Here is a 24,366-nt window from a genome sequence, read left to right as displayed (position 1 = left end):
TTTATCCATATGTACCCATGTTTTTACATGATTGTGATCCTTTTTCATACACTTTTTTGTTATTTTTATTTAATACTGTTTTGGAAATTTTTTTCTATTTTGTGATGGTCTTTATATTTTGCATCATTAACAGCAACCTAATATTTCATAGAGTGAGCTGGCTGTAATTTACTTAGCCTAACTAACCAACAACAGAAAATAAGGCACTATGTGTCCTTTGAAAAGGGAGATGTAGCCAGGTGCGGTGGCTCACACCTGTAATCCCAGCACTTTGGGAGGCTGAGGTGGAAGAATCACTTGAATCCAGGAGTTCAAGACCAGCCTGGGTAACATAGGGAGCCCCCATCTCTATAAAAAATATTAAAAAATTAGTCAGGCTTGGTGGCATGTGCCTGTGGTCCCAGCTACTCAGGAGGCTGAGGTGAGAGGATCACTTGAGCATGGGAGGTTGAGGCTGCAGTGAGCTGTGATTACGCCACTGCACTCCAGCCTGGGCGACAGAACAAGACTGTGTCTCAAAAAAAAAAAAAAAGTAAAGGGAGATGTGCTAATACAGTTATTCCATGATGTCTTGGGTTATTTAAAATCATTTCTATAACTTGTGTCTTACATAACAATGAGCTCAGTAGGAAGCCTAACAGGAAGGCCAGATCTAGATCTGCACCTGAGCTGGGAGTTTTTGCCCCTCTTGGATGTATGAATTTGGCAGTCAAGATTTCTATGTGCCAGAGCAGGCAGTGAACAGCTCTGGTGTCCTTTATACATATGAGTTAGGTTGAATGTATTTTTTTTTTTTTTTTTTTGCGATGGTCTGCTCTGTCGGCCCAGCTGGAGTGCAGTGGTATGATCACAGCTCACTGCAGCCTCGACCTCTGGGGCTACAAGTAGCTGGGACTATAGGCACATGCTACCATGCCTGGCTAATTTTTTTTTTTTTCTTTTTTGGTAGGGACTGGGTTTCACCACGTTCCCCATGCTGGTCTCAAACTCCTGGGCTCAAGCAGTCCACCTGCCTCAGCCTCCTAAAGTGCTGGGATTGCAGGCGTGAGCCACTGGGCCCAGCCATGAATGTTCTTTTTTTTTTTTTTTTTTTTTTTTTTTTTTTTTAAGACAGTCAAGTGAAGCAATGGGAGTGGAGAAGGAACAAAGAACTCTGTAACTGGTTGTGATTAATTAGTTGTATTAATAAATACCACTGTACTCAGACCAGCCTGAATTTATTTTTTTTACTAAGTATAGACATTTTTTAAATGATTTACTTTAAAAAATATATGAATCACAGCAGCTTCACATAGATTCAAGTGCCATAGTAACACTCACACTGTTACTTTATGAATATCTTTTTCAAAGATTATATGAGTGTGTATTAATTTATAATTTAAACAATTTTTACAAAGGAGCCAATTAAGTTGGCTGGGAGAATAAAGGCTACAATTAGTCTATATTAGCACATCTCCATTTTCAAAGCACACATATTGTCTTATTTTCTGTCATTCTAAAACATTACTTCTTTAAAATTAAGAAATATTTCAAACAGAAAAATAGACTTATGAACCATCATCCATGTATCTACCAAAGATTTAACAATTGTTATAATTTTGCCACATTTTCTTTAAGGTGTTGATCTTTTTAAAGAACTAAAACATTACAGCTATCTCTTTATACCCCTTCCCAATCTCATTTCCTTCCCATCCCAGAGATACTTTTCCAAAGTTGGTATATATTTTTCCAATCTATATTTATAAGTGCCCTGACATGCGGCCATAAATGATTTGTAATATATTGTTTTGTGTGTCTTTAAGATTTATGTAAACGGTATAATTTATTCTTCTGCAGTTTTTTTTTTCTTTTTTGAGACAGGGTCTCTGCTGCCCAGGCTGGAGTGCAGCCACGTGATCTTGGCTCATTGCAACCTCCACCTCTTGGGCCCAAGTGATCCTCCCACCTCAGCCTCTGGAGTAGGTGGGACCACAGGTCTACAGGTGCTCACCACCATGCTTGGCTAATTTTTAATTTTTTTTTGTAGAGACAAGGTCTCACTATGTTGCCCAGGCCGTTCTTGAACTCCTGGGGTCAAGTGATCCTCCTGCCTCAGCCTCCCAAAGTGCTGAGATTACAGATGTGAGCCACTGTGCTTGGCCCTGCAGCATTTTTTTTTTTTTTTTTGGTCAGCAGTATTTTTGAGATTTTAAAATGCAAATAAAGTTATTTTTTATTGCTATATAGTATTCCAATGTATGACTAAATCACTTTTTAAAAAATCTCCATTCCGTTATTGCTGTTGGACATTTAAGTTGTTGTAAATATACAGATAAGATTCATATAAATCATGCAAATATTGTTATGATTCCACTTGCATGAGGTACCTAGAATAGAGCAATTCATAGAGACAGAAAGTAAAGTAGAGGTTACCAGGTGCTGGAGGAGGGAGGAAAAGGGAGTTAGTGTTCAGTGAGTACAGAGTTTCTGTTCAGGATGATGAAAAAGTTTTGTCAATAGACAGTTGTGACAGTTGAATAACATCTATGTATGATGTTATTCATACATCTATGTATGAGTGTACCTAATACTACCAAAATTGTATACTTTAAAATGGGTAAAATGGCAAATATTATATGTATTTTACCACAATTAAAAAACTAAAAATTAGAAACATAAGAATTATGCTTATTTTTTCAGAAGCATATGTTTAATTGCTTTATTTTCTGTGGAGTGAGGCCATGAAAAAAGTGAACATTCCTATTAAAAAATAAACTTTAAGTTATATTAGCCAGATCTGTTTTTCCTTGTAAATAATAGTTTTTGAGATCTTTATATGACAACTTTTCTTACTTGCATGTTTGTAAAAGGTTTTTATGATTATCATTCTTCAGAATTCTCCAGTTTTTTGTTTTTTGAGGGTTTTTTTGCTCTACTTTTCCAGAGTTTTGGGAAAGATTCTTATAAATATGGGCATACCTTTGAGGCTGTCTTTTGCATTTGACTGCTATTCACCAGTTAGTTCTTTCAAGTATTTTACTCTCTCTCCTCTCCTCACCTACCCTCCCCTATTCCCCGCCCTCTCTTGCATTCCTCCACCCCCTTTCCAAGCAGCCATACCTCTTCCTAGGTCTTCATGCCCACACATACACTGCCATCCCTTGGGTCCTTCTCAGCTCCTCCAAGATTCTCTCTCTCTCTTTTTTTTTTTGAGACGGAATCTCGCTCTGTTGCCCAGGATGGAGTGCAATGGCGTGATCTCGGCTCACTGCAACCTCTGCCTCCCAGGTTCAAGCGATTCTCCTGCCTCAGCCTCCTGAGTAGCTGGGATTACAGGCACTCACCACCACGCCCAACTAATTTTTGTATTTTTAGTAGAGACAGGGTTTCACCATGTTGCTCAGGCTGGTCTCGAACTCCTGACCTCATGATCTGCCCACCTCGGCCTCTCAAAGTGCTGGGATTACAGGATCAAACTTCACATGAGCAATTTACAGTCTTCAGCAGTATCACACTTTTAACATTTGAAGAATTGATCCTCATTTTGGGATTAAAATAAAAACTTTTTCTAGGTCTTAAAATTAGATTCTGACCTTAAGGCTTTGAGAAGCTATAGTATGAAGGGGGAAAAAAGAACTTAGTGTGAAAGATAATCAGCAAATTATACTGCTTAAGATGTTTAATATGAACTTGAAACCAATGCACCATTTTCAGAAGCCCTATATTTTGTTTTGGCATAAGATGATTACCATTTGAAGTTTGATCCCTCTCTGTTTCCTTCAAAATGCCTGGGCTAACTTCACCTCTCCCTATCAATTTCTCTCTGGGAACAGAAACATTTAGAGTAAGACATTAGTAATTCAGTTTTTACTTCCAGAGTTGGCATGCATAACTATTACTGACAAATAGGGTCATTACTGTGCTTTGAGGCTTAGATTTTTCTACTTTCTTCTTGAGTACTTTTTCTGGAAGACTTTATATCTTGGTAGAACTAGGGGTTTCTTCCGTGAATTTGTACTTCCTTTGCGTCTCTGCTGCTCTAATTAATGATGTGTTAAACAATCATGTATTGCCAGAGGTTGCTATTTATGGAAATGGTTTCATAACATGACTAATCATATGTGAATTTTCAGACCAGATCTCTCAGTCATGATGTTCTTGAGAAGGTTGAGTGCATTCGTGGAACTTGATGATTGTCAATAACTGGGCAGTTTAGGGAAAATGTTGCCTCTGAAGAAGAATAGTCTATTTGCTTCTAAGAAATCAGGAACAATTTTTAATAAATTGTATGGCTAAGCTTCTGTGCTAGTCACCTCTTGACAGTCATTTCTCAAAGTAAATGTAGGGGAATGAATGATTACTCTCAAAATCATTTACACTTTGTGAGACAGAAATCCTTAAACATTATGCTGAAATGGCTTATAATAGGTACCCAGGCTTGAACTGATTTTGTTTCTGCCTTTTGACACACAGTAGATTTATCTTCCTAATGATGTGTTGTTTAAGCTAGTATTAAAATAGAAGAATCGTGTCCAGTTCCTTCACTTACTAGTTGCTTGACCCTAGGAAAGTTAGTGCCTCAGAGCCTCTGCTTCCTCAGCTATAGAATGGAGATCAAAATACCTTTTTGGTTTGTTGTTAGGTAATGAAGGTAAGGGATTTCAGTTTCAATAAGTGCTTCCTTTTATCTTTTCCCCTTTATACTACATAAGAGAGTCTAGAACTTGAGTGATAAAGTGGTGTGTCCTGAAATGACCTACCATCATTTATTGATTCTAGATCAGGTTTCCTACTACTGAGAACACTCCCAGAATCAATAAATAATACTAGGTAGTACACAGAGCAGATAATTTGCATGCTGATACATGAGATAGATAAATAGTAATTTTTTAAAATTATATTTTGAAATCCAGTTTATGTTCACTGTCTGGGCCAGCTGATAGTGTGTCCAGAATTGGTTCCTTCCAGTGGGTTCTTGGTCTCGCTGACTTCAAGAATGAAGCTGCGGACCCTCGCAGTGAGTGTTACAGTTCTTAAAGATGGTGTGTCCGGAGTTTCCTCCTTCTGGGGGGGTTCGTGGTCTTGCTGACTTCAGGAGTGAAGCTGCAGACTTTTGCAGTGAGTGTTACAGCTCTTAAAGGTGGTGCGTCTGGAGTTGTTCGTTCCTCCTGGTGGGTTCGTGGTCTTTCTGGCTTCAGGAGTGAACCTCCACGGTGAGTGTTACAGCTCATAAAGGTGGTGTGTCCAGAGTTGTTCTTACCCCCGTTGGGTTCGTGGTCTCACTGGCTTCAGGAGTGAAGCTGCAGACCTTTGCGCTGAGTGTTACAGCTCATAAAGGCAGTGAGGACCCAAAGAGTGAGCAGCAGCAAGATTTATTGCGAAGAGTGAAAGAACAAAGCTTCCACAGCCTGGAAGGGGACCCGAGTGGGTTGCCGCTCCTGGCTCGGGTGGCCAGCTTTTATTCCCTTATTTGGCCCCACCCACATCCTGCTGATTGTTCCATTTTATAGAGTGCTGATTGGTCCATTTTACAGAGTGCTGATTGGTCCGTTTTTACAGAGTGCTGATTGGTGCGTTTACAAACCTTTAGCTAGACACAGAGCACTGATTGGTGTGTTTTTACAGAGTGCTGATTGGTGTGTTTACAAACCTTTAGCTAGACACAGAGTGCTGATTGGTGTGTTTACAAACCTTTAGCTAGACACAGAGTGCTGATTGGTGCATTTACAATCCTTTAGCTAGACAGAAAAGTTCTCCAGGTCCCCACCCGATTAGTTAGACACAGAGCACTGATTGGTGCATTTTTACAGAGTGCTGATTGCTGTGTTTACAAACCTTTAGCTAGACACAGAGCACTGATTGGTGCATTTACAATCCTTTAGCTAGACAGAAAAGTTCTCCAAGTCCCCACCTGACCCAGAAGCCCAGCTGGCTTCACCTCTCAGTAGTGCTCTATAATTATCTTTGATTTGCTGGTTCTTCACCAGCAGTGAGGATAACCCCAGTATTATATTTTGGAAAGCTTTCACATAGCACTTTACATAAAATTAAATTAGACAAGGCAGTATATGTGAAGAGTCCTTTGCAAACTTATTTTTAAAATAATATTTTGGTTATTCACTTAATGGAACCGTCAGAATTTTAGAAGTGAGGAAACTGAGGCTCCAAATGCATTTAAATGACTAGAACAGTCTAGTGGGCATCAACACTCATTCAGTTGTTTTCTTTCTCTTCAGCCTTTTAGTTAATTCAGTAAGCCCCATTTAGATTGGACTGCCAGGTAGGGAACATTCTGCTCATTTCTAGTAGCCCTTCTAATGAGCTCTGATGATTTTTGGGGGCCTAGTGGGCTTTCTGCTGAGGGCCTTTATCATCTAGTATTCCTTTCTTTGAATATGTGTGCTTTTGTATTGAGTCACCCAAGAGAGACTGTAAGCTGGGCTCAGCATACAAAGCTGTAGTTTTGTCAGCTTTAAGCTCCTGTAGTTAGGCAGTGTGGATAAGGAGAGGTTACTTAGAAGAGGAAGAGGGGTTGTCTGGAGAAACCCAACAAGGCAGAGATAGCGTATTCCTCTTGATTGCCACAGATAGGGAGTACAGACCTGTTTCCCATTTTTTAATAAAGTAATGATATGCATAGGGAAGCTAAAGTGTGCTAAGTTCCTGTTCGTTAAAAAAGGATACGGAATACTGATTAATTTCAGACTTTGTTTTAAAAAATATAAATTTAAGTCTGTGTTAAAAGAAATAATTCAAGAGAATGCTTACAAATTAATAGAATATGTAACTTCCACGCCTGGGAAAAATTAAGAGAATAAAGAAAATCTCATCAATCCAAATATTCAGGAAACGATAAAAGATATATAGAGCCTGGCAAATAAAAAATACAAAGTAAGATGGAAGAAAAATCCAGTAGTGTTAGTAGTCACAATAAATGTAAGTAAGTTAAACTCACTAAGAGACTGTCAGATTGGATTTAAAATATTTCAGCTATGCTCCTTACGAAAACCACATTTAAAATGACACAGAAAGTTTGAAAACAAGGGAATTGAAAAAGATACACTAGGCCAATACCAACCTAAAGAAAAACGGTGAGGCAACATCAGTGTCAGACAAAATATGATTTAAGGCAGTTTAGTAATAATTAGTTACTTCATACCATTGAAAGAAAGAAAATTTACCAAGAGTCTGTCAGCTGTGAACTTCATATAGGCCCCTAACAATACAGTCTTGAAATACATAAAGGAGGCCGGGCGTGGTGGCTCAAGCCTGTAATCCCAGCACTTGGGGAGGCTAAGGCGGGTGGATCACCTGAGGTCAGGAGTTTGAGACCAGCCTGATCAACATGGTGAAACCCCATCTGTATAAAAATACAAGAAAAAAAAAATTAGCCGAGCGTGGTGGCACATGCCTGTAATCCCTGTTACTTGGGAAGCTGAGGCAGGAGAATCGCTTGAACCTGGGAGGCGGAGGTTGCAGGAGGTTGCAGTGAGCCGAGATTGTGCCATTGCACTGCAGCCTGGACAACAAGAGTGAAACTCCATCTCAAAACAAACAAACAAACAAAAGAAATATGTAAAGGAAAAAGCAATGGGATTGTAGGAAGAAATTGACAATTCATAATAACTGGAGGCTTTTAAACACCTTTGTCAGAAACTGGTCAAGCAAAATAGATTAAAAAATAAAAAAGTTAAGGATATGAAATATTTCAGATCTAAATGAGATGGAAGGGCAAGAATCTTTAATTCAAAATTTTTAGTGACAAAAATGTACTTGTAGTCCAAAAAATGATTTTTTTGTTTTATTTCTCAAATTTCTAAGGCAGAAAAGAATTAAAGGTATGTGCTACATTTAATAGGAAGATTCTTAAATTATTTCCAAAAGAATAGAAATTCCATAAATGCAAGGGCATAGGAAAAAAAATCCACCTTTTTTTTTTTTTTTTTGAGAGGGATTCTCGCTGTCGCCCAGGCTGGAGTGCAGTGGCGCGATCTCGGCTCACTGCAGGCTCCGCCCCCCCGGGGTTCACGCCATTCTCCTGCCTCAGCCTCCCGAGTAGCTGGGACTACAGGCGCCCGCCAACACGCCCGGCTAACTTTTTGTATTTTTAGTAGAGACGGGGTTTCATCTTGTTAGCCAGGATGGTCTGGATCTCCTGACCTCGTGATCCGCCCGCCTCGGCCTCCCAAAGTGCTGGGATTACAGGCGTGAGCCACGGCGCCTGGCCAAAAGAATCCACCTTTTGATGGCTACCAGAAAACTTTAGTTTTGTCTGCAATATGACATTGATGACAATATCTAAATCTGGAAGTGTTTGTCAATTTCTTTTACAGGATAAACACCCACCATGGTTTGACAACAATGAATTTTTCTATCAATATTTATATTATCATCATGTATATTAAAACATATAATACATAATTATATGTTATAAAACCTATAATAATATTATTATAATTTATAACAACATAGCACTTGTAACCTCAGGAAAGTGGTACACTTGGGAATATAAAACTAAACACAGCAAATGCTCTTATTCTAAGTTCATAATGCTTCCCTTTCTGTGCCTTCCAGGATTGAGTTGTTACAGTTGAAATCACCATTTGGAGCTCACATTTAAAAAGTTTTAAGATGTGTATAAGACTTAAAAATAAGCATGTTGTAACTAACACATTCAGATAAATATTGTCCTTCAGAGTTACTCTTGGGAAAGTTTTCCCTGATACCCATGACACAAACAGTATTCAAGATGCTGTATCTCAGCCATTTAAAAAGGTACATTTTTTTCATATCTTAACATCTCTGAAATGGAGGCAAGTCTAATAGTTGAATGGTATCTTTTGGCCAGGTGGCAGTTGTGACATGATAGTTGTTCCTGCATGCACAGATAATATCAAAATATTTAGGATCAAAACTTTCATAATGGATGACTGAAGTGAAAAATCCCTGAGACAATGGAGGATCACCTTTAACTCTTAGAAAATAGTGGTTGTAGGGAGAGAATGGAGGAGATAGTAAATCAGATTTAGTTATCAATATGCTGAAATGGGAGACAAAAGGAAGCTAGTCTACATATTTGCAAAGCTGACTTAAGAGCATAGCAAAAATTGCTTTTAGTTCTCTTATGTTATTTTTAAAAATGCTGCTTTAACAGTGCTCCTGGTGGCATAGAAGTCATCAAGAAATTTGTGTTGACAATTGGGGCCTGGCACGGTGGCTCATGTCTGTAATCCCAACACTGTGGGAGGCTGAGGCAGGCAGATCATCTGAGGTCAGGAGTTTGAGACCAGCCTGGCCAACATAGTGAAACCCAGTCTCTACTAAAAATACAAAAATTAGGCAGACATGGTGGCACACGCCTGTAGTCCCAGCTACTCAGGAGACTGATGCGGGAGAATCGCTTGAACCCGGGATGCGGGGGTTGCAGTGAGCTGAGATTGTGCCACTGCACTCCAGCCTGGGTGACTAAAGGAGACTGTCTCAAAAAAAAAAAAAAAAAAAAAGAAAAGAAAAGAAAATTGGACTCAATGTGAATTTTTGAGATACATTAACCAAGTTACTTTGCTGATACGTTTTTCTAATGTATGCATGTTTGATTAAAATCTATGTCTACAATGAAAAGAACTCTTTCAAAAAGTATTTAAAAATTAAATAATATGAATTATGACAGGTTGGTGGTTTTTCTCCCTTCCTTTCTTAGTGGTGCATAAAGTAATGCAACTCTTAGTTTTAATGAGGCATTTTTGAAATTTGTTAGAATTGCCTTTCAGAGCTACTGTGTTAAAAACTAATTTTTAGTCATCTCATTTTATTAATTTTGACTGGGATAGAATTATAAGTTCACAATGACTTTTCCTTTAACACTTTAAAGATATTTTCCCACTGTCTTCTAGTGTTTATTATTGCTAATGAAGAGCCTGCTGTCAATCTAGTTGTTGCTCCTTATTAGGTAAATTTGTTTTTTTCTCTCTGGTAACTATGAGAATTTTTTCTCTATAGGGTTTCAATATATTGTATATAACGGGTATGTGTGTTTGTATGGTGGTGAGGAGGGATTGCCTGCTTGCACTTGGTGGCTTTTTAAATCTGAGAACTAATTTTTCTTCAGTTCTAGGAAATTCACTTATCAACCCTTTGAATACTGCCTCTGCCATTCTATTTTTTCCTTCTCCGTTCCTTCTGGATATATATTGGAGCTTCTTTTTCTCCTTATCTCTTAATTCTCTCCCCTTTTCCATCTTTTTTATTTATTTATTTTTATCTGCCATTGGTACTGGCAGATTTTTTTCTGTTCTCTCTTCTAATTTGCTAATTTTTTTCTCTTCAACTGTGTAGTCTATTATTTAAATCTGTCTTTTGAGCATTTTTATTTCTAATACTGATACGTGTTTCTTGGATTTTCTTTTGGTTCTTTTTCACATTCACTTAGTTTTATGGATGCCATTTCTTTCTTGAGCTCTTTGAACATATCAAACATATATTTTGATGTGCTATTCAGATTGTGCTTTTATCTCTAATTTCTTGGATAAGAATTCTCTCATTTTCTTTTTTTTTTTTTTTTTTTTTTTTTTTTTGAGATGGAGTCTCGCTCTGTCGCCCAGGCTGGAGTGCAGTGGCGCCATCTTGGCTCACCGCAAGCTCCGCCTCCCGGGTTCACGCCATTCTCCTGCCTCAGCCTCTCCGAGTAGCTGGGACTACAGGCGCCCGCCACCACGCCCGGCTAATTTTTTGTATTTTTAGTAGAGACGGGGTTTCACCATGGTCTCAATCTCCTGACCTCGTGATCCGCCCGCCTCGGCCTCCCAAAGTGCTGGGATTACAAGCGTGAGCCACCGCGCCCGGCACATTTTCTTAGGTCTAAAGATGACTGACTTAGATGTTTTGTATTTCTTGTCTGTGAGTTAATCTTCTAAGGGGTTTTTTTTTTTGACTATATGTGACCTAGGAAGTGGAGATGTCCCTTTTGAGTAATGTCATGGGCAACCTGCCTGGACCTTGAAGGTTTTATCAACTCCTAACCAGTTTTTATGATAACATCTTATCTTGAAGTTTCTACATCACAAAGATAAATTGAATTTGAGCCATCTATGCATATCTTCTGTAGCAGTTTGGGATTGTCACATGTCTCTTGTCTTTTCCATCCTCCTGTAGATGTTTCCCAGATTGAAACTTCACTAGGTCTCTGCTGATTCAGGAGCCTGTGGTCTTACCAGGTAGCCTTAAATTGTACCCCAAATTCAGCATTGTATTTCCAGCTATTAAGGCACATATCTCATTCAAGGTATCATCTTGGGCTAAGCAACATTAACTTCTACTCATGGGTATGAATTCCCTTTCTGTCTGACACTTGGAAAATTGTCCTTCTTTCTGGAAAAACTTTGCTTTGTATTTAAAAAAGCTTTTATTAAATGATTGTAAACTGGTATTTCTAGAAGTTTGGAGTACGAGGGAGCAACTCCAGTGTGGCTTCTGTCTACCATCTTTTCTTTGAGGTCTCATTGAGAGCTCTAATTTTTTTTTCCCATTCTTCTCTTCTCCTTTTTTAGGGTTTGGAGTCATGAGCAGGTTTAATTTTGGAAGAACTTTACAGGTGGGTTCATTATTTGGCTCTGCAAAAACAACAGTGACTACTTCCACTGCAGGGTTTATTTTCTCTACATCTGGTATAGGAGGGTTAAATTTGAGGGTTTTGTCCCAACCAGTTGCAAGTACATCTTCATCTTTCACTGGCTTATTCACATGCAGCTCCAGCTACACAGACTACAGGATTCATTTTTGGAACACTGGTTGTGTCAACTCCTGCCCCAGTAGCAACTGAATTTTCCTTAGAATAAGAGCAATACAGTTTCTGATTTTTTTTAGTGGGTAGAAAGGTAATTGTCTCTGAGAGACAAACTGGGTAAAGAAATGATATGTTATTTCTAAATCAACTATTTCTGGCCTGGCACAGTGTTTCACGCTTGTAATCCCAGCACTTTGAGAGGCCAAAGCAGGCAGATTGCTTGAGCACAGGAGTTTGAGACCAGCCTGGGTAACATGGCAAAACTCTGTCTCTACAAAAAATACAAAAAATTAGCTGGGCATGGTAGTATGTGCCTGTAGTCCCAGCTACTCAGGAGGTTGAGGTGGGAGGATTGCCCGAGCCCAGGAGGTCGAGGCTGCAGTGAGCCGTGATTGCACCACTGCACTTCAGCCTGGGTGACAGAGTGAGACGCTGTCTCAAAAATGAAAATCTATTTGGAATTATGTTATTTATTCCCAACGTAGTCTACCAAATTGAAGGCATCTGAGATTTGAGGCACAAGGCACACTGAATTCTGTACTGTGGTCTCCCTTCATTTTATGTGAACCATAGGAGGAGTACTCACTGAGTTTTGGAAATGTATCATCTTGAAATTAGGCTACTTGCTGAATAAATGACTCTTTAGAGATATCTTTTTCTATCGATCATTGTAATGAAATCATTATGTAGTTTTCCCTCATGCATCTCAGAATTTTAAAGGAGGTACTCATTTCATGCCTTTTTAGGTAAATCCACTTGTTTTTTCGTAGCATGGATAGCCTCATGTCTTTTAGTAGCACCTGAGAACCTGGTGAAAGCAAGGGTATTCCCTCTGGAATTCTCCTTTATCCTGTTATAGTTATCTAATAACTTGTAATTGAATGCTAAATAATCTTTCTTAGGAGGATTAATTTAAATATTGAAGCATTTTGTCATGGGTCATGAAATACATTAAAAATTTCTAAACTTTTCTGAAGTTGGTTAGTGTGGAAAAAAAGATAAAAAATCTCTAAAAATTGTTTGAAAGAGATGCGTGTTGTTTGATTTAGTGTCTAAAACAAAAACTTGTGTTGCTTAATAAAGTGCTGGACTGGCAGAAAGAGGAAGTATAAGTCCTTTTTTTTGTTTTGAGATGGAGTCTCACTCTGTCGCCAGGCTGGAGTGCAGTGGCGCGATCTTGGCTCACTGCAACCTCTGCCTCCTGGATTCAAGCAATTCTCCTGCCTCAGCCTCCTGAGTAGCTGGGATTACAGGCGTGCACTACTGTGCCCGGCTAATTTTTGTATTTTCAGTAGAGACAGGGTTTCACCATCTTGGCCAGGCTGGTCTCAAACTCCTGACCTCGTGATCCACCTGCCTCGGCCTCCTAAAGTGCTGGGATTACAGGTGTGAGCCACGGCGCCCGGCCATATAAATCCTTTTGTCTCTACAGAAGACAAAATTTTCTGAACTACTCTTTCTCCATTAAAACATTTTAAAATGTTTTTCCCCTTAAGGTGGATCAAATTAGGTAACCTTTATCTATGAATGAGAAATATGGAGCTCTGTACATGTATTCCTATATTAATATCTGGTTATCTTTCTGTATTGAGATGAAATAACTTATAGAACAAAACCTTCACATTTAAAACTTAATTTGACAGGAGCCGTGTTATCTAGTTGCCTTTTAATATGTAGATAACTATTATGTTGATTTTTGTTTCCTTTTTTCTATTTAGAATGTGCCTGTATTAAAATACCTCATGTAACCGTAAAGTTATACACCTACTAAGCCCACAACAATTAAAAAAAAAAAAGTTGGGCAACACTGCTTCCACACAACCTATAGTGATTACAGGGGCTTCTGGGATAGGTGCCAACACCCTTACTAATGCTGTAACTAGCAATACCCTGTCACATGAAGTGACAGCATCCACTCCTTTTGCTTTTGGCTCTTCTCCCTCCTCTGCTATTCAGGTTTCTCATTCATCGCTGGAGGCACACCTCAGACTGGGAGCACCAGTTTCAATATTGTTTCCATGAGGCATGCAGCTCAGCCAACAGCATTTGTAGAATTACCCCTTATTCCTGCTACTTAGGCATCTAGTGGCACAACTGCTGTACAACCAACAGCTCCTTTCATCCTTGGCAGACAGTCCACAAGTAAGGTTTGAACTCTGCTCTCTAATGGAGAAGCACAGTATTCAAGATTGATTTTGAGATTCTTACTTGATTGATTCAAATCCAAATGTGGTCACTTCTCTTTTGGAGGTTAGTGTTATTGATGAATATAGGAGAAATTAAATACAAAATGCCCCTTCTGGTTTATAGTTTTAGGTTTAGAACCAATCAATCTTTGTTTTGGAAAAAGCAACAAACTCCTGAGAACCAGTAGTCTAGATAAATTGGCATATAGTAATCAGAGTTACCCTGAAATATTTTGTTCAATTGTTTAATGCTTATGTTTAACAAATGTTTCTTGTTCACAATCTGTTGATTGTTTTTCTTCCTCTCTTAAAACTTCTGAAATGAAATTTATCAGGAGGAACAGTAGAACAAGAAAGCATATCTTTAGGGTAGTATGACATTTTAGAGAATATTATATGATGCAATAAGTCAGTTATATGGCATGATTTGGGAATGGTATATTCTTGCTAAAATATTTTGGCTAGCGGAGACATATACTATACATGGGTAACCAGCTTCCAGTTAGGTTTCAGTAAAATACATTTAACCTGTATTCAACATTAATGAGAAGACATTCAGGATCTTGCTAAACCAAAATGCAGTTAATAAAATGTTATATACACTGGACCATATACTATATAATCTTTTGGGAATGCCTTTTTTCACTCAGCATAATTTTCTGGAGATTCATCCAGATTGTTGTCTGTATCGATTTTCTTTCTTTCCTTTCTTTCTTTCTTTCTTTCTTTCTTTCTTTCTTTCTTTCTTTCTTTCTTTCTTTTTCTTTCTCTCTCTCTCTCTCTTTCTTTCTTTCTTTTTCTTTCTCTCTCTCTCTCTCTCTCTTTCTTTCTTTCTTTCTTTTCTTCTTTCTTTCTTTCATTGAGACAACGTCTCGCTCTCGCTCTGGCTGGAGTACAGTGCCACGATCATGGCTTACTGCAGCCTCGACCTCCCACACTCAAGTGCTTCCTCCATCTCAGCCTCCTGAGTAGCTGGGACCACAGACGTGCACCACCACATCTGGCTAATTTATTATTATTATTATTATTATTATTATTATTATTATTATTATTTGTAGGGACAGGGTTTCACCATGTTGCCCAGGCTGGTCTCGAACTCTTGAGCTTAAGCAATCCTCCTGCCTTGGCTTTCCAAAGTGCTGGGATTACAGGCATGGGCCACTGTGCCTGGCCTGCTTGTTTCTTTTTATTGCTGCATACTGTTGTATTGTATGGATGTATTACAGTTTTGTTAAAACTATTATCTATGAACGGATATTTGTATTTTTTCTACTTTTTGACTATTATGAATAAACCTGCTATGAACATTTGTGTACTGATTTTTTTCATGAATATAAGTCTTCATTACTCTGGGATAAATACCCAGTAGTGCAATTTCTGGGTCATACGGTAGTTGCATATTCAGTTTTATAAGAAACTGCCAAACTTTTCCATGTTAGCTGTACCATTTTACATACCCACCAGCAATGTATACAAGATCTAGTTTCTTCGTATCCTCACTATCATTTGGTGTTACTATTTTTTATTTTAGCCATTTTTGTAGATAGTGATATCATAATTGTAGTTTTAATTTACAGCTTCTCTTATAGTTAATGATGTTGAACATCTTTTCCTGTGCTTGTCATCTGTATATCTTATCTGTTCATGTCTTTTTTTAGTGAGAAAAAAAGCATCCAAAATAGCAATGTATTATATGGGTCCTTTTTGCATGAGGATTTGAGTAATGTCAGTGGATAATATGATTTTACAAAAGACAGAATGGTGTTTGTGATTTTTTCTATTGTTTAACTTATACCTAGGTATTTCTTTTTTTTAGAGATTGTACATGATATTGCATTTGCTTTTCATCACTAGTATATAGAAATACAGTTGACTTTGTATGTCTATCTTGTATCCTGAAACATTGGAGAACTCATTTATTCTAGGAGTTTTTTTGTAAATTTCTTATGATTTTCCTACATAGATAATTATGTCATTTGCAAATAGAGATAGTTTCATTTCTTCCTTTCCAATCTGGTTGCCTTTTTTTCTTGCCTTAATGCAATAGCTAGAAGTTCCAACACTGTTTTGGTTAAGAGTGGTGAGAGCAAGTTGGCTTGTTATTGATCTTAGGGGGAAAACATTCAGTCTTTCACTATTAAGTATAGTCTTAGCTGCAGTTTCTTGTTGGTGTTCTTTATCAAGTTAAGGAAGTCCCCCTCTCTGTATTCCAATTTTTTTTGGTGGGGGCGGGGGGTTGGGGGGAGTTTTTACCATGACTGGGTGTTGAATTTTTTCAAATGCTTTTTCTGCGTCAATTGATATGGTCATGTGATTGGTTTTCATTATCCCGCTAATACAGTGAATTACATCAACTGGCCCTAAATATTTCAACAACCTTTCATCTCTGAAATAAATCCCACTTGTCATGGTATATAGTTCTTTTATATATTGTTGAATTATATTTGCTATTATTTCTTTAAGGATTCTTGCATTTATGTTCATGAAGGATATTGGTCTGCAGTTTTCTTTTTTCCATTGTCTGTCTGGTTTTGGTAAGTGAGTAATACTAGCTTCATAAAATGAGTTGGGCAGTGAGTAATACTAGCTTCATAAAATGAGTTCTCCTGTTTTATTTTCTGAAAGAAATTCTTTAAACGTTTGGTAGAATTTTCCAATGAAATCAGCCCAACCCGGAGATTGATTTTTGGGAGTTTTCACATTTATGAATTCAAATTCGTTAATTGTCATAGGGCCAGTCAAATGATGTTTCTCATATTGATGAATTGTGGTCGTTTATGTTTTTTGAAAAGTTGGTCCATTTCTTCTAAATTATTAAATTCATGGGCATAGTATTCTTCTGATGTCTGCTAGGTATGTCATGATATCCCCTGTTTTCATTCCTAATATTGGTAATTTGTGTTTTCCCTCTTTTATTGTCAGTCTTACTAGAATTGTTAATTTTATAGATCTTCCCAAAAATCAGCTCTTGGCCGGGTGCAGTGGCTCACGCCTGTAGTCCCATCACTTTGGGAGGCCTAGGTGGGCGGATCACCTGAAGTCAGGCGTTCAAGACCAGCCTGGCCAACATAGCGAAACACCGTCTCTACTAAAAATACAACAGTCAGCCGGGCATGGTGGTGCGTGCTTGTAATCCCAGCTACTCGGGAGGCCGAGGCAGGAGAATTGCTTGAACCCAGGAGGCAGAGGTTGCAGTGAGCCGAGACTGCACCACTGCCCTCCAGCCTGGGTGACAGAGCCAGACTTCATCTCCAAATAAATAAATAAATAAATAAAAGAATCAGCTGTTTGTACAATTGTTTTTTATTGTTTTTGTTTTTAATTTTATTGAGTTTTTGCTCTTTTTTTCTGTTTGCTTTGGGCTTATTTTGCTATTTTTTTTTCTCAGTTCTTCAGTTGGGAGCTTAAATTATTGATTAGATTTTTCTTCTTTTCTAATGTGTGCATTTAATGCTGTAACTTTCCCTGTCAGTACTGCTTTGTGTCTCACAAATTTCGATAGGATGCATTTTCATTTTCATTCAATTTGGTGTATTTTTAAATTTCTCTTGAGACTTCCCCTCTGACCCATGTGTTACTTAGAAGTGTTCAGTTTCCAAATGTTTGAAGATTCTCCTGTTCTCTTTCTAGTTTGATTCAATTGTAGTTGGAGAATGCACTCTATATCATTTTAATTCTTTTAAATTTGTCGATGTTTGTTTTATGGCTAAATATATGATCTATCTTGGTATTTCTTTCATGGGCACTTGAAAAGTATGTGTATTCTTTTGTTTTGTTTTTTGAGACAGAGTCTAGCTCTGTCACCCAGGCTGGAGTTCAGTAGCGTGATCTGCAACTTCCGCCTCCCGCATTCAAGCAATTCTCCTGCTTCAGCCTCCCTAGTGGCTGGGATTACAGGCATGCACCCCCATGCCCGGCTAATTTTTGTATTTTTAGTAGAGACAGGGTTTCACCATATTGGCCAGGCTGGTCTCGAACTCCTGACCTCAAGTGATCTGCCCACCTCAGCTCCCAAAGTGCTGGGATTACAGGAGTGAGCCATCACGCCCAGCTCGAAAAGTATGTATATTTTTTACTACTATATAATTCATCCATGTAACCAAAAACCACTTGTACCCCAAATGCTATTGACATTTTTTTAAAGTAGTAGATATGTAGGATGAACAAGTCTAGAGATCTAATATATAACATCATGAGGATTATAGTTAACAAAATTGTGTATTAAGAGTATCTGCAAAACTGAGTAGATTTTCGCTGTTACACAAAAAAATGGATAATTATGTAAGATGATGGCTATGTTAATTTGCTTAACTATAGTAACTGTTTTATTATTTATATGTATCCCATAACATTATGTTGAATATATTAAATATACCCAATAAATTAATTTTTAAAAACGAAAAGTATGTGTATTCTGCTTTGTTGGATGAAGTGTTCTATAAATGTCACTTGGATCCTGAAGGTTCGTGATGTTTTTGAGTTCTTCTGTATCCTTGCTGATTTTCTGACAAGTTCTATCAGTTGGTAAGAGAGGGGTATTGAAATCTCTAACTGTGTAATAGTGAATTTCTCTGTAAGTTTCATCAGTTTTTGCTTTACATATTTGGAAGCTCTGTTGTTTGGTTCATACACATATGATTACTAAGAATTCTTAGAGGATTGGCCCTCTTATCATTGTGTAAATATCCTCCTCTATCTATGGTAATTTTCTTTGTTCTGAAGTCTACTTTGTCTGATAATAATATATCTACTCCCTACTCCCTTTTGTTTAATGTTGCATGGTATATTTTTTCCCATCTTTTAACTCTTGCCTATATCATTACTTTTGAAGTGACTTTCATACAGACAACATATAGTTGAGTCGTGTTTTTAATTCCTTCTACCAATTTTTAATTGGTATGTATAGGCCATTTACATGTACTATAATTATTGTATTGCTGTATTAGGGCTTAAGTCTGTCATTTTTTAAATTATGGTTTTCATTTCATTCTTTTCCATTTCTGCCTTCCTATTGGTTATGTGAACATTTTTTAGAATTCCATTTTGATTTGTCTATAGTGTTTTTGAGAGTATCTTGTTGTATAGCTTTTACGGTCACTCTAGATATTATATACAGTATACGTATCTTATCACAGTCTACTGGCATTGCTATTTTACCAGTTTGAGTGAAGTCTAAAAATTGTTCCTCCCTGTATGTCCCTTAACCCTTCCCCATTTGTAATGTAATTTTCTTAACTATTTCCTCTACATATATTTAGAGCCATATCAGACAGGGTTATAATTTTTGCTTCAGCTTTCAAACATAATTAAGAAAACTGAAGGTAAGAAGGAAAGCCTATTATATTTACCCATATTTTTGCTTTTATTTGTTGTTTTTTACTTCCCGAGGTTCCAAGATTCCTTCTTTTATAATTTCCTTTCTGTTTTAATAATTTCCTTTAGCCATTTTTTTTTTTTTTTTTTTTTTGAGACGGAGTCTCGCTGTGTCGCCCAGGCTGGAGTGCAGTGGCGCGATCTCGGCTTACTGCAAGCTCCGCCTTCGGGGTTCACGCCATTCTCCTGCCTCAGCCTCCTGAGTAGCTGGGACTACTTTTACTGTAGTCTATTGGCAACAGATTTTCTGAGCTTTCCTTCATCTCTCAATGCCTTGATTTCCTCTCTTTTTTCTGGAGGATATTTTCGTTAGCTCTGAGTTGACAGTTCTTTGCTTTCAGCACTTGAAAAGTATTGGGCTACTTCTTTCTTGCTTTCCTGCTTTCTGATGAGAAATCCTCTGTCATTTAAATAGTCTTTTCTCTCTTGGTTAGATGCCATTTTTCTCTTACTGCTTTCAAGTTTTTTTCTTTGTCTTTAGTTTTCAGAAGTTTAATTATTATGTGTCTTTGTGTAAATTTCTTTGTGTTTATCCTTTTTGGGTTCGCTCTGCTTCTTGAGTCTGTTCATTTATGCCTCTTTGGCATAAATTTGGGACATTTTCACCTATTTTTCTATCAGCTATTATTTACTTTTTAGCGCTACCCTCTTTCTCTTCTTGTCTCTGATGACACGAAAGTTAAGTCCTTGGTTATAGTCCAACAGGACCTGATGCTCTGTTAATTTTTTTTCAGTCTATTTTTCCCTGTTGTTTGGATTGGATAATTTCTATTATTCTATCATCCAGTTCACTGATTCTTATTTCTATACTTTCTCTCTATTCTACTACTGGGTCCTTCTACCAACCTTTGCATTTCATCTATTACAAATTTTTCATTCTAAAATTTTTGCTTGGTTCTTTATAACTTGTTTCTTTACCAATAGTTTCTTTCTTTCTTTCTTTCTTTCTTTCTTTCTTTCTTTCTTTCTTTCTTTCTTTCTTTCCTTTCTTCTCTTTTTTTGTGCTGAGGCGGTTTTTTTCATTTGTTTGAAGTGTGTCAATAATTGTTTGTTGATGAATTTGTTTTACATGAATGCTTTAAAATCTTTGTGATTTTTAAATTGAAACCTAGATATTCTCATACTATGTTATGAGACTCTGGATCTGATTTAAACCTTCTGCTTTGGCTGGCTTTATTTGACATTGTTCTGGTAGGGGGAGAAAAGTGCTGCCTTTTTACTGCAGAATGGGAGTAGGACTTCAGTTTCCATACTTGGTCTCAGTGGACACCTGAAATGAGGGTCTCCAAGTTACTGCTAGGTGGAGTGGGGATTCCTGCCCCCGACGTGGTTTCTGCTGGCAAGGTGAGGATGGAGTTTATTAACTGCTGGCAGGGATGAAAAACCTGGCTTCGAGTTTGGCCTTCTTTTACACCACCCTGGCGAGGGTGTTGGGATGCCTTATTATAGCCTCACAAGGGTGGGTGTCTAGGCTCTCCACTTGGTGTTTGCTGGCATGAGCGTGGATAGGACCACAGATTTTTCTGTGGTGGTTGGTTATAGTTAGAGTGGTTATTGTCTAAAAGTTTTCTGACTTGCTAGGCTGCACCCTCCCTTGCCCTTTGTCTAAAAAAAGCAGACTTTTTTCTTAGGGCTTTTTGAAAAATTTATACCCATTGGCATTTCTGGGTTGCCAGCCTGTTCAACTCCAAGCCTGGGAAATACGAGGCAAAAAGAAAACCTAGGGAACTCACCACCATATTGTTCCTTTGGTTTTGGAATCCCTAGCCAGTTTGCCTTCTTCTCTCTACCTTTCAGGATCTTCTTAGGTTTATTTATTTTTTATCTTATTTTACTTTTTTCTCTTTTTTTAAGAAATAGAGCCAGGGTCTCATTATGTTGCTCACGCTGGTTTTGAACTCCTGAGCTCAAGTGATCCTCCCACCTCAGCCTCCCAAAGTCCTAGGATTACAGGTGAGAGCCACCACTCTTGGGCTTCTTACGTCTATTTTATATGTAACGTCCTGGGGTTTTAGTTGTATCTAGGGGGAAGAAGAGGGAGAAGTACAGCTACTCCATCTGCCCTGAAATGGAAGTCCTTAAGATTTTAATTAATTAGAGACACGGTCTCACTCTGTTGCCCAGGCTGGAGTGCAGTGGCACAATCACAGTTTACTGCAGCCTCAAACTCCTGGGCTCAAGTGATTGTCCTGTCTCGGCCTCCGGAGTAGCTAGGACTGCAGGCACATGCTGCCATGCCTGGCTAATATTTTTCTTTTAAGACAGGGTCTTGCTATGTTGCCCAGACTGGTCTTGAACTCCTGGCCTCAAATGATCCTCCCTCCTTGGCCTCCCAATGCACTGGGATTACAGGCTTGAGACACCACACCTAGCCTAAGATTTTAGTTATTATGTTGTGGAAACTTTCATTTTTTAGGGGTTCTGTCAAAGCTTATTCATTAGGCCTTTCCATCTCAACATTCTTATTTTTTTTGGTTATTTTGTGTTTTATATTTTTAAGAATCTTAATTTTCCCCCCTAAGAGATTAGTGAATTGAACCATTGTGTTTTGCTAAATAGACATCCTTTCTCTATTCATTGAAGTTGCTGCCCTCCTGATACACCAAATTATTGTTTGACTTGACTCTACTTCTAGACTTTCTATTCTGCTCTGTTGATCTCTTTTTCTTGTTCTAGTACTGCCATTTTTGTTACTGTAGCATGCCCCCCCATCTTGTAGTGTAAGGCCACTACCTCTATTCTTTAAAAAAAAAACTGCTATTTTCTATGTCCTACTATTTATTAAGATAGTTGACATTTTCTTAAGTTCTTAAACGTAAAGGAATTAAGGCTGATTTTGGGATCCTTATAGCACTAGATGGAGGAAATTGTGATTATTGAACCCTTCTTCTAGTTCAGTAGTTCTCAGCTGGAGACAGTTGGCCCCACCATGGGGGAATTTTGGCCAAATCTGGAGACATTTTTGGTTGTCAAGACTAGGGAGATGCTACGGGCATCAGAGCCCAGGGATGCTGCTGAACATCCTACAGTGCACAGTTCAGTCCCCCACAGCAAAGAATTATTTGGTAATGTCGAACAACTCTGATCTTGTCCTGTGATTAGGAAGCTAAGGTTTTTGTCTCTTAAATCCTTTTCTAAGATTCATTTAACTTAAAAGCAAATCATATTAAGTGGTATTGGCTCCCCTAGTTACCTTTAGCTATGTGATTTAAGGTCAGGCGCCTGAAATTATGCCAGTATCTGGGACAAATGATCAAGATTTTTAAATATGGGCATAAATCAAGTGTAAATTTAATTAGAGATAGTAAAGAGGTTTCAGTAATATGACCAGTTACAAAATAAATAATACAAAAATCAATAGCTTTCCCATGTTTAAGCAATAGCAGTTGGGAAATATAATGGAGAAAGGTCTAATTAACAATTTCAGCCAAAAGTGTGAGATGCATAGGAGTAAACTTTTAAAAACGTGCATGACTTAGATGAAGCACACCACAAAATTTTACTGATGAATGTAAAAGAGGATGTGAATAAATGAAAAGACCCACTGAATTGCTCAGACCCCATAAGATAAAGATGTCATTTATCTTTGAATTAATCTATACATTTAATGCAATTCTTGTAAAAGCATAATGGGAATCTTTGGGGGAAGGAAAGGAAGGAAGGAAGGACTTGACGAGATTTCAGAGTTTATGTGGGGGAATAAATGCATGAGACTAGCCACCTCTATTTTTTTTCTTAGGAAAGTAATGAGAACTTGCAGGAAAATATGTGAAAATTATTATAAATTTATTCTTTTCGTGTACATTTAAAATATTATGTAACATAAAAATAAAATAATTCTAGTGCTCTGGAACAGGGATAGAAAGAAAAATCAGTGAAATATTTTGAAGTACAGTGCAGAAACAAACCTGAGCTTGTGAAGGTGACATTTCAAATTTGTGAGATAGAGAATAGAGTAGTGAATAAATGAATTGCAGTAGCTAGCTAACCAGTTATTGTGGGTAAGGGGATGAATTTTGCCTAAAAAGATTAACTGAAAACAATCCTTGGTTACTTAAGGTAGAAAGTAAAACCATAGCCAGGTGCATGGCTCATGCCTGTAATCCCAGCACTTTGGGAGGGCGAGGTGGGTGGATCACTTAAGGTCAGGAGTTCAAGACCAGCCTGCCCAACATGGTGAAACCTCGTCACTACAAAAAAAAAAAGAAAAGCTGGGCGTTGTGGTGCATGCCTGTAGTCCCAGCTACTAGGGAGGCTGAGGCAGGAGAATCACTTGAACCCAGGAGGTGGAGGTTGCAGTGAGCCGAGATTGTGCCACTGCACCACTCCAACTGGGTGACAAAGCAAGACTCCACCTCAAAAAAAAAAAAAAAAAAAAGCGAAACCATTAATTTTTTAAAGCATAGGTGAATATGAAAACATGTAAATAATATTTCTGGAGTTGAGATAAGCATTTCTATAGGAGTTTAAAATAACATAGTCAAATGGTTCAAAAATAAAACTATAAATAGCATAAATAGGTATATTATTCCCCGTCTGCATCTTTATTACCCCTGCCCCTTTCCCATACTCAGTTAACCACTGTAATTGTATATATCTTTCCAGAGCTTCTTCATGAGTTTGTTGAGAAATAAAAATACGTATTCTTAGTCCTCTGCCTTTTTTGATATAAATGGTGTACTCTAGACACTATTCTGTACCTTGCTTTTTAACTTGTATTCTGTACCTTGCTTAAAAACTTTATATGCTTATTTTAACATTTGGAATGTTTTCACATTAGTAAGTACATAGAGAACTTCCTCAGTATGTTTTTCCTCAGTATTTTTTATAGGATCATAGTATTCCATGCTCTGGATGTGCTATAATTTATATATCCAGTCCCTTGCTGATGGCCATTTGGGTTGTTTACATAATCCTTTACTAATACAAACAGTGATGCAATGGATATCATTTTACATGTCATTTTACCGGTATTCAAGTATATTTTTGTGGCTAAATTTCCAGAAAAAGTATTGCTGGTTCAAAAGATAGATGCATTTGTAATTT

General features: G+C 37.8%; 1 protein-coding gene across 6 annotated transcripts in view; it reads left to right on the top strand.

Annotated features, from left to right (window-relative positions):
• NUP62CL (nucleoporin 62 C-terminal like) overlaps positions 1-24,366 on the top strand; it is an 82,264-nt gene that overhangs the window by 2,299 nt on the left and 55,599 nt on the right. Inside the window, exons 2-3 of one of the 6 annotated variants that reach the window (XM_063635248.1) lie at positions 11,526-11,569; positions 21,175-21,273. The exons of 3 other annotated variants lie outside the window; for them this stretch is intronic. The gene's annotated coding sequence lies outside the window, so the exon portion shown is untranslated. The remainder of the gene's footprint in view (positions 1-11,525; positions 11,570-21,174; positions 21,274-24,366) is intronic. 2 more of the 6 variants (XM_063635245.1, XM_063635246.1) reach the window with 2 other exon arrangements.

The sequence above is a fragment of the Symphalangus syndactylus genome, chromosome X (assembly GCF_028878055.3).
Source record: "Symphalangus syndactylus isolate Jambi chromosome X, NHGRI_mSymSyn1-v2.1_pri, whole genome shotgun sequence".
In the NCBI taxonomy this organism is placed as follows: domain Eukaryota; kingdom Metazoa; phylum Chordata; class Mammalia; order Primates; family Hylobatidae; genus Symphalangus; species Symphalangus syndactylus.
This window is presented reverse-complemented; position numbering and strand designations above follow the sequence as displayed.